Below are 9,569 nucleotides of genomic sequence, written 5' to 3' on the forward strand. Positions count from 1 at the left end.
ACCGAATACAATATATTAAATGTTTTAAAAATCTGTAGTAATCAAAACAGTATAGAGGCATAGTATTAACCCGTCTACCAACAGGCCAAATACCAGCATATATAAAAGTTCAGTCTGAGATGTAATTGTGCTTCAAATCAGTGGGAAAAGAACAAATTATCTCATAAATAGAATCATAAGAGTCCACTTATATCTGAGGGAGGGAAATTGAATTGCTATCCTCAAGCCATACCCCAGACTACATTAAAAATTAGGATATGATTTACATGAAACTAATAAATTAAAATGTTTATAAAAATTAAAAGGTATTATTTACACAGATTTAGCATAGAATATAAGCTTTGTAGGCATGCCATCAACTCATCCAGGCAAAAAGATATTAAGGAAAATATTGATATATTTATTGTGCATATGTTCAAAATATTTTTCCTATGACCACATTAAAAATGAATGAAAATATTCTAAACATAAACAACAAGTAAATGCTTTATTTTCTTAATATATAAAAAGTTCTTAGAAATAAATAAGAAGGCAAAATCACAAAAACTTTAACTTTTCAAATGACAAAAATTATTATAAGAAACAAAAATATGCAGTTCCACTACTAAATAACGAAGTATACATTTTTTAAAAAGAGAAAACAACATTTCATCTCACAAATTGGCAAAGATTACATTTATTTGTCATACCTAAGTTTAGTATAGGTGTAAAGATATAGGCTCTTTGTACACAATTAGTGGAGTTATATTTTAACTCATATTTTCTTGAGAACAAATTTGCTCCAGTCTCACAAATATTTACCCATTTAGACCCAGAAACTTTACTCAGTAGAAGTTATCATGAAGTAATCCTGGACATGTACAGGTATGTATCTATAAGTATAGCACAAAGTGATCCAGCAGTGGCCCAAAGATGTTCCTCAGACTTGAAATACCTGTGCCCTGCAGTGATACATTCTGTTAATTGGTGCTATGACAGAATATTTGTGTACATCCAAAAATTCACTAAGTTGACGCTTAATCATCAATGTGAGGATATTTGGAGGCTGGCTTTTCGAAGGTGATTAGTTCATGAGAGGAACTCTAATAAATGGAATTAATGCCCTTATAAGAAGATACATGATCTCTCTCTCTCTCTCTCTCTCTCTCTCTCTCTCTCTCTCTCTCTCTCTCTCTCTCTCTCTCTCTCTCTGTCTGTCTCTCCATTGCCCCCATATAAGGATACATGAGAAAATGGCTGTCTACAAACCAGAAAGTATGGGTAAAATTCCTGCCACATACTGGATCGTTGGGCTCTTTCTCTTGGACACTACAGCTTCTAGAACTGAGAGAAGTAAATATTTGTTACTTAATCCACTCAGTCTTTGACATTCTGTTATATCCCAAACTAAGACAATTGGAATTTAAAATGTTTTATACCCTGAATGTTATCTATTAACCATTCAAAACTCTGCTTGCATAATTACCCTTGGAACATCTTCAGCCAGGGAAAATGTATATGAAGGACAATAGACACGAAAGTTCCAAATGACTATGCTAGGTAAACAAGAAAGAGGGTAGAGGATTTGTTGACTAAACAGGAAAATATAGTAGGGGGTGGTGAATGAAGGATGAACAGTCTGACAAATCTGGTACCATCTCCTCACATTTGCACAAGCAAGAAATTAACTATGTGGAACTGCTTCCCTTTCTGTCCTTAATGAAGAATCAAGAGCATGATTGTTTTGGTGTAGGGGGTATCTATCGCCCACCTTGGGTTAAACTATTTATCCAAATATTCCCCAAGACAAGCGACTGTGGGAGTTCCGTGTTTTGCAGAAAGTTTGAAGATTCTGTGAAGAGAACATTCATATTCTTCCACATCTGAACAACACAGACTGTCAGCTTTGAAGCATGCTTTCTCTGCAAGGTCAAGGTCTTTTCTTGAGAACAAGTTTGCTCCAGTCTCACAAAGGTCAAGATATGGCCACAGTGACAAGGAGGAGCAGGAGGGTTTGTATTTGAATGATGTATTTAATGAGTGCCCTCCATTTTAAGAGCCTGGGAGTCAAGTACACTTGTATTGCTCAACTTCATTCAAATCAGTAAGTGCTTTGACTGTAAGTGCTTTGATTCTCCCTATCCTAGGTTCAGAACTCACAGGAGTCATTCATAATTGTAGTGGATATGTCACTTTCCTGAGGATTCCTGTATTGGGGAAATTCCACATCTCATAAGACTTGATAAGAGACAGGCTGGGTTTCTTTTAGACAAATGAACTGTCTTCCCATCCTACAGACATTATTCTGGTTCATTCTATAGATATAGGCTGTGAAGAAGAGGAAATAGTAAGCACTCTGGGCAAAATGTACCTGATTAAAATTTACTTGTACCAGAAGATCAGAGATAAAACCACAAAAGTATGGTTTCACTAAATTCTGTGAAAGATATTTCTAGGGGGACTTGGTCCTTCCACACAAAGTGAATGATAAGGTTCAATAATTTGTATCCACGGTAAAAGGGCACAACCCTTGGGCCTTTTGTTGTTCTAATTAGTTATGATGATAGTAGAATGCATTTTGACACATTATACATAAATTGAGTAAAACTTCTCATTCTTCTGGTTGTACATGTTGTAAAGTTACATTGATAATGTAATCATCCATGCACATAGGTTAATAGTATTCAATTTGTTCTACTATCATTCCTACCCCCATACCCCCTCACCTTCGTTCACTCCCCTTTGTTTATTGCAAAGTACTTCTATCCCCTCCCTCTATTGTGAATTAGCATCCACATATCAGAGAAAACATGCGGCCTTTGGTTCTTTGGGATTGGCTTATTATGCCTAGCATGATAGCCTAGCCTTTGGTTCCACCGTTTTACTGGCAAATGCCATAATTTAATTCTTCTTTAAGGTTGAGTAATATTCTGTTGTGTATATATACCATAATTTCTTTATCCATTCATCTTTTGAAGGGCACCTAGATTGGTTCCATAGTTTGGCTATTGTAAATTCAGCTGCTATAAACATTAATGTGGCTGCATCACGGTAGTAGGCTGATCTTAAGTCCTTTGTGTATAAGCTAAGGAGTGGGATAACTGGGTCAAATGGTGGTTCCATTGCAAGTTTTCTGAGGAACCTCCATACTGCTTTCCAGAATGGTTGCACCAATTTGCAGTCCTACCAGCAATGTATTAGTTTACCTTTTCCCCTACATCCTAACCAACGTTTATTATTGCTTGTATTCTTGATAATTGCCATTCTGACTGGAATAAGATGGAATCTCAGTGTAGTTTTGATATACATTTCTCTAATTACTAGAGATGTTGAACATTTTTCATATATTTGTTGATTGATTACATTTATTCTGTGAAATGTCTGTTTAGTTCTTTAGCCCATTTATTGACTGTGTTATTTGTTGTTGTTTTTTCTTTTTGGTGTTAAGTTGTTTTTTGTTGTTTTTTTTTTTTTGAGTTCTGTTTATATCCTGGAGATTAATGCTCTATCCGACATGTGTGTGTAGTAAATATTTTCTCCCATTCTGTAGGCTCTCTCTTCATGCTATTGAATATAACCACTTTTGAGGATCTGTGTGAGTACTTACTGGATCTACTGAAGGATGTCAGTGTCAAGTAATGGCTCAGAGGAAAAGGCTCTTGAGGTGACCACACCATGTGGGAAGCAGCTCCATTGCTTAGTCCTGAAACACACAAATCCAACCATATTCCTATAACTAAGTTAGCAGTCAGCTCCAGCAAGAGAATCATGGCACAAACCCTTACTATTTGTGAACAAAGCTATTACTATTTTCTGAATGTTCATGCTCATTTTAAATGAACAGATCTTGGCTTGTCCCTGATACCTGTTTATAGCTAAAAATGTAACCAAGAAAACTTTATATCCTACATTTGATATATTAATCCACCTGCCTGTGAAGTCAGATGTACCCCCAAAGTGCTCCATTATCAAGTGGAGATGGACGTACAGAACTAGATGTGATTGGGTTCCGAAGACATTGCACATCACTATCCCTTCCTCTATTCATGCCTGGAGTCCCATTGAATAAGCTGCTTGATGATCAAAGGACAAAGGGGGAGGTAGAAATCTAGGATTTCAGAAATTCTTTTGCAAAACAAAGGTACTCACAAAATTTAGCCTTCCAACCATGAAACCATGTGTTTTGGTTGTCCAGAACAGGAATGGTAAAATGGAGATACAACAATGGAACCATTAATTGGTAAGCTGATAATGACATGTGGCCAATTCAGTCTCTTCACATCACTAAGAAAACAAGGGATAAAAGGAATTATGACGTTAATTTTTCAGATTGATTCTGATTGTCAAAAGGAATTATAATTACAGCTAAACAATTAGGAACATTATAAAAAAAAGTATTGATGGAACTCAAAGAATGTCCTGGGGTGTTTCCTGGTACTGACTTATTCATTGATAAAATTAATTGAGAGACTCCACCACTGATGTAGAAAAGTCAGCCACAGGCTCAGATTCCTCAGGAAAGGAGCATTGGGCCACTCCATCAAGTAAATCACCTTAAACAGATGAAATGGTGGCTAAATTAAAATAAAGATAAATGGAATGTGTGAAAGAGAAAAGCCATACACTTACCCACTTCAGCCTCATAACCAGTTACAGAAAAGAGGACAAAACCAATGTTTTCTATCCTTTTCTGTGTCTATATCTTATTTCACTTCTCCTTACCCTTTTCTCCTACAGACAGGTATAGGGCACGTGGCTGCCGAGCAACTAACTCTTCAGTTTGGCCCACAGGAAGGATCAAAATGCATTGTAAATGAACCAGAAGAAAAACAGGGTTATTAGGATGCAGTGATGAATGAGACTTTGTGTTGCTTGCTCCTTTCCAGAGAGGAGGTGAAGGCCTACTGGATACACGTGGGTTCGTTGCATTCAGCTTCGGCCAGGGTTGGAGTTACTGTATGTAGCCTGTGTCATGTGGAGGTCACTAAGCATTTAGCACTCTTTTTCACTCTCAGTGAGAGATGATCTATAACCTAATAAATAAATGGAAGCTGTCAAATTCTGTTTTTTTTCTTCCCCCTTGGAAGGCATGGACCTGTGACAAAGACTCTACCAGAAATACTCACCAATCTCAGATTTAGGAGACAATGTAAGAAACAGAGACTAACTCTATCACAGGGGCTGAAGCAAGAAGGGTTCTGGGATAATTATGGCAAACTGTCAGCTAAACCACTGAGGGATGGTGGTGTGGGATCCATGTTTAAGAATTCAAAGTGGGTTCATTTGCCTGATCAGACAGATTCTATGGCACCATTCTGATAGTGCCACAGTTGTTGAAATTTGACAGTGCTCTGCAGTATATCACTTTTCCATTTCTCAAAATCTATTTTTTTTGTACTAGGAACTGAACCCAGGTGCACATAACCACTGAGTCACATCCCCAGCCCCATTTTGTATTTTATTTAAGACAGTCTCACTGGGTTTCTTAGGGCCTCAATAAATTGCTGTAGCTGGCTTTGAACTCATGATCCTCCTGCCTCAGCCTCCTGGGCTGCTGGGATTACATGTGTGCACCACAGCCTCTGGCTCGGTATCTTTGTTTTATTTTTTTCAGGATTTATAAACTTTTTTGAGATAGTGTTAAACCTCGTATCCTTTCAACAAATCTCTTTCTTGTTTAAATAAGAAAAAGTTCCGTGACTTGTAACCAAGAATCTTGACAGTGAAGTTATTGATGTTTATCACAGGATTATACATTATGAAGAATAATTAAAAATTGATTTAAGTATTCAAAGGATGATATTGGGGTCCACTGAATTTCACAAACTACTAGTAATCAGGTTTGAGTGATGACACGGGATATTATATAATTAAATGTAGCATTCATGATATACTGAGAGGCAAAGCATGTCACTTGAAATAATGTTGAGTGGTGGGCCACAGGTTTGAAATTTATTCCATGTTTCGATCTTACATATCTATTATCTATCTATCCTGTATTGGTTACCTATTACTATATCACAATTTGCAACAGAATTAACAGCTCCAAATGACAAATATTTTTTCTCTCCCACTTCCTTTGAGTCAGGCGGGGATCTGGGATTAGTCTTTTGAGCTGTTTCTGGTTCACAGTCTCTTAAGAACTTCCATTCAAGCCGGTGGCCAGGGATGCAGTCTCTGGAGAAATGAGTGAAGTCGAAGGATCCTTTTCCAAGCTCAGGAGGATTGCATAAGGCTTCATTTCTTCACCATGTGGGCCTCTCCACAGGACTATTCACAGCCTCAATCTCCCCAGAGGGAGGAGAGAGAACACTTAGATGGAAATGGCACCTTCTATGATCTAACATTAGAAGCAACATCTCACCCTTAGAACCAAATCACTAAGCCCAGCCCACCTGGGAGAGGATAATTAAGCATCACCTCTGGAGTGGAGGGGTATCCAAGGATCTGTGAGCACATCTTAAAACCCATCATCTGCACATACACATTACATATAAAATATAGAAATCCATGAAATATTTCATAATAAAATCATCCAGAAAAACAAATGGCACAAAATGAGCCCATGAGTATAAATGTGTGTGTGTGTGTGTGTGTGTGTGTGTGTGTGGTGTGGATGCCACCCATGTCAACTCCCTTCTGACAACTTATGACAACAGAGCTGAGGCACCCAAGGTGCCCACCTCCTGGGAAGGTGAATGTCTGCGACGAGATGCTGCACAATACAATAAAACTTAAACTCTGAGAGGTGGAGGGATGAGAAGGCAAAGTTTGGGTTTCAGGAAGGAACAGGGGGGTTGTTCAATGCACTCTATGGTCAGAAGGAGCTTGGTAAACTACCTGGCTTGTGCCTCCCAGTTGGGAGGACGGAAGTGGTTCTGGGTGCTCCAGGATGACGAGGGACACGGCCTGTCAGGTAGTCTCATTTCAAGACAATGCTCCAGACAGCTGCTACCAAGAGGTGAGTGGGTGGCCACAGTGAAAACAATTACTATTCCAATGTGGGGAACGTCCATAAATAGCTGGAGAGGGCAAGAATAGGAGAGAGCTGAACAGAAGGCTGGAGGCCCACAGCCAGTGAGATTTGCGAATTGATATTACTGTGACCTCATTTCTTTCTTTTTTTTTGTTTTTTAAAGAGACAGGTCTTACTATGTTGCCTAGGCTGGCCCTGCATTCCTGGGCTCAGGCAATTCTCCTGACTCAGTTTCCAGAGTCACTGGGACTATAGGCACTCGCCACCACACCTACCTCTAGTGTGACCTCATTGCTACCCCAAGGCTGTCTAAGAAATTCAGATAGATACCAAAAAGTTAATTTTGGTTTTGCTAACCTGTCTCATAAATTTTCTGTAATTGCTATATAGTGTTTTATACTAATGAAAAGGCTTTTAAAAAATTTGTTCAAATATGGAGATTATGAATATGGTATATGGTGATATGAAGTATATATAAAGTTAAACATGTTTTTACTTTTTGTGTGGTGCTGGGGATTGAACTCATGGGTGTTCTAACATTAATCTGCATCCCAATCCTTTTTTAAAAATTTGTTCTTATTAGTTATACATGACAGTAGAACGCATTTTGACATATTATATATCCAAGGAGTATAATTTTCCATTCTTCTGGTGGTACATTACATTGGTTTTGTATTTCTATATGCATGTAGGAAATTAATGTCTGATTCATTCTATTAACTTTCCTATTCCCATTCTTGGTCCCTTCCCTTCATTTTCTTTTGTTTAATCAAAAGTAATTCTAGTCTTCCCTACCCTACCCAAAACTGTGACTTAGCATCTGTGTATCAGAAAAAAACATTTGACCTGTAGTTCTTTGGGATTGGCTTATTTCACTTTTCATGATATTCTCCAGCTCCATGCATTTACCAGCAAATGCCATAATTTTATTTCTCTTTATGGCCGAAGACTATTCCTTTGTGTACCACATTTTCTTTATCCATTCATCTGTTGAAGGGCATCTAGGTTGGTTCCATAGCTTAGTTATTGTGAATTGAGCTGCTGTAAACTTTGATGTAGTACCCTGATTTTTAGTGCTTTAGGTCTAGACCAAGGAGTTGGATAACTGGGTAAAACTCTGTTTTCATTCCAAGTTTTCTGAGGAATCTCCATACTGTCTTCCAGAATGGTTGCACCAATTTGCAGTCCCACCAGCAATGTATGAGTGTATCTTTTTTCCCTCATCCTTGCCAACATTATTATTTGTATTCTTGATAATTGCCAGTCAAACTGGAATAAAATAGAATCTCAGTGTAGTTTCAATTTGCACTTCTCTAGCAGCTAGAGATGTTGAACTAACTGTCTTATATATTAAAAAGATAGTGCACCATGATCAAGTGGGGTTTGCTCCAGGGATGCAAGTTTGGTTCAACATAGATGGAAATCAATAAATGTAACTCATAACTTCAATGGACTTAAAAACAAGAATCCTATGATTATGTCAAGAGATGCATAAAAAACATTTGACAAAATACAGCATTTATTCATGCTCCAAACACTAGAACAACTAGGGATAGTATGGACATACATCAACATTGTAAAAGCTATATATGCTAAGCCCGAGGCCAACATCATTCTAAATGGTGAAAAATTGGGAGAATTCCCACTGAGAGCTGGAGAAGGCAGGGATGCCCTCTTTCACCACTTCTATTCAACATAGTCCTTGAAACTCTAGCCAGAGTAATTAGACAGAAGAAAGAAATTAAAGGGATACAAATAGGAAAAGAAGAAGTCAAGAATTCCTATTTGCCAGTGACATGATTCTATATACAGAAGACCCAAAAAACTCCACCAGAAAACTCTGGAGCTCATAAATGAATTCAGAAAAGTAGCAGGATATAAAATGAACACACATCAATCAATTGTGATCCTATACATAAATGAAGAATCAACTGAAAGAATAATTAGGGAAACTACCCCATTCACAATAGACTCAAAAAAAATATATTTGGGAATCAGTGTAACAAAAGAGGTGAAAGAACTGTACAATGAAAACTATAGAACACTAAGGAAAGAAATTGAAGGAAATCTTGGAAGATGGAAGGATCTCCCATGTTCTTGGATGGGCAGAATTAACATTGTCAAAAGGCCATACTTCCAAGAGTGCTATACAGATTTAATGCAATTCCTATTAAAGTCCCAAAGACATTCTTCATAGAAATAGAAAAAGCAGTCATGAAATTCATTTGGAAAAATAAAAGACCCATCCCCTTTTTATTTCTTATTTTGAGACAAGTTCTTCCTAAGTTACCCAAGACAGCCTTGATCTTGCAATCATTCTGCCACAGCCTCCCAACTCACTAGGATTGCAGGCATGAGCCAACCACTACACTGAGCTAAATATGTTTTTATGTGCATATATGTACTTACATAGATACATAGATGGATAGAAATAACTCTCTACATATCTGTATCTATTTCTGTATTCAGGATTGGAAAACCTAGAAGAAAACATGACAAGAAATACAGGTGGTTCCTTTTCATGGAATTGCAAACAATTGTCATTGTCTTCTTCGTGTTTATTTCCTCTATTTTCTAAGTTTCTAAAACAAGAATGTACTTGTGTTACAATTAA

The 9,569-nt window shown here is 37.5% G+C and overlaps 1 long non-coding RNA gene across 1 annotated transcript; it reads right to left on the reverse strand.

Annotated features, from left to right (window-relative positions):
- Positions 1 to 510: 510 nt before the first annotated feature.
- Positions 511 to 8,197, reverse strand: LOC110598379 (uncharacterized). Its single transcript, XR_002484214.3, has 4 exons — positions 6,820 to 8,197; positions 4,129 to 4,263; positions 3,587 to 3,682; positions 511 to 1,323 (listed from the first exon to the last, which is right to left on the reverse strand). It is a non-coding gene; the product is annotated as an uncharacterized LOC110598379 (long non-coding RNA).
- Positions 8,198 to 9,569: the final 1,372 nt, after the last annotated feature.

Source organism: Ictidomys tridecemlineatus, chromosome 9, assembly GCF_052094955.1.
Source record: "Ictidomys tridecemlineatus isolate mIctTri1 chromosome 9, mIctTri1.hap1, whole genome shotgun sequence".
NCBI lineage: Eukaryota > Metazoa > Chordata > Mammalia > Rodentia > Sciuridae > Ictidomys > Ictidomys tridecemlineatus.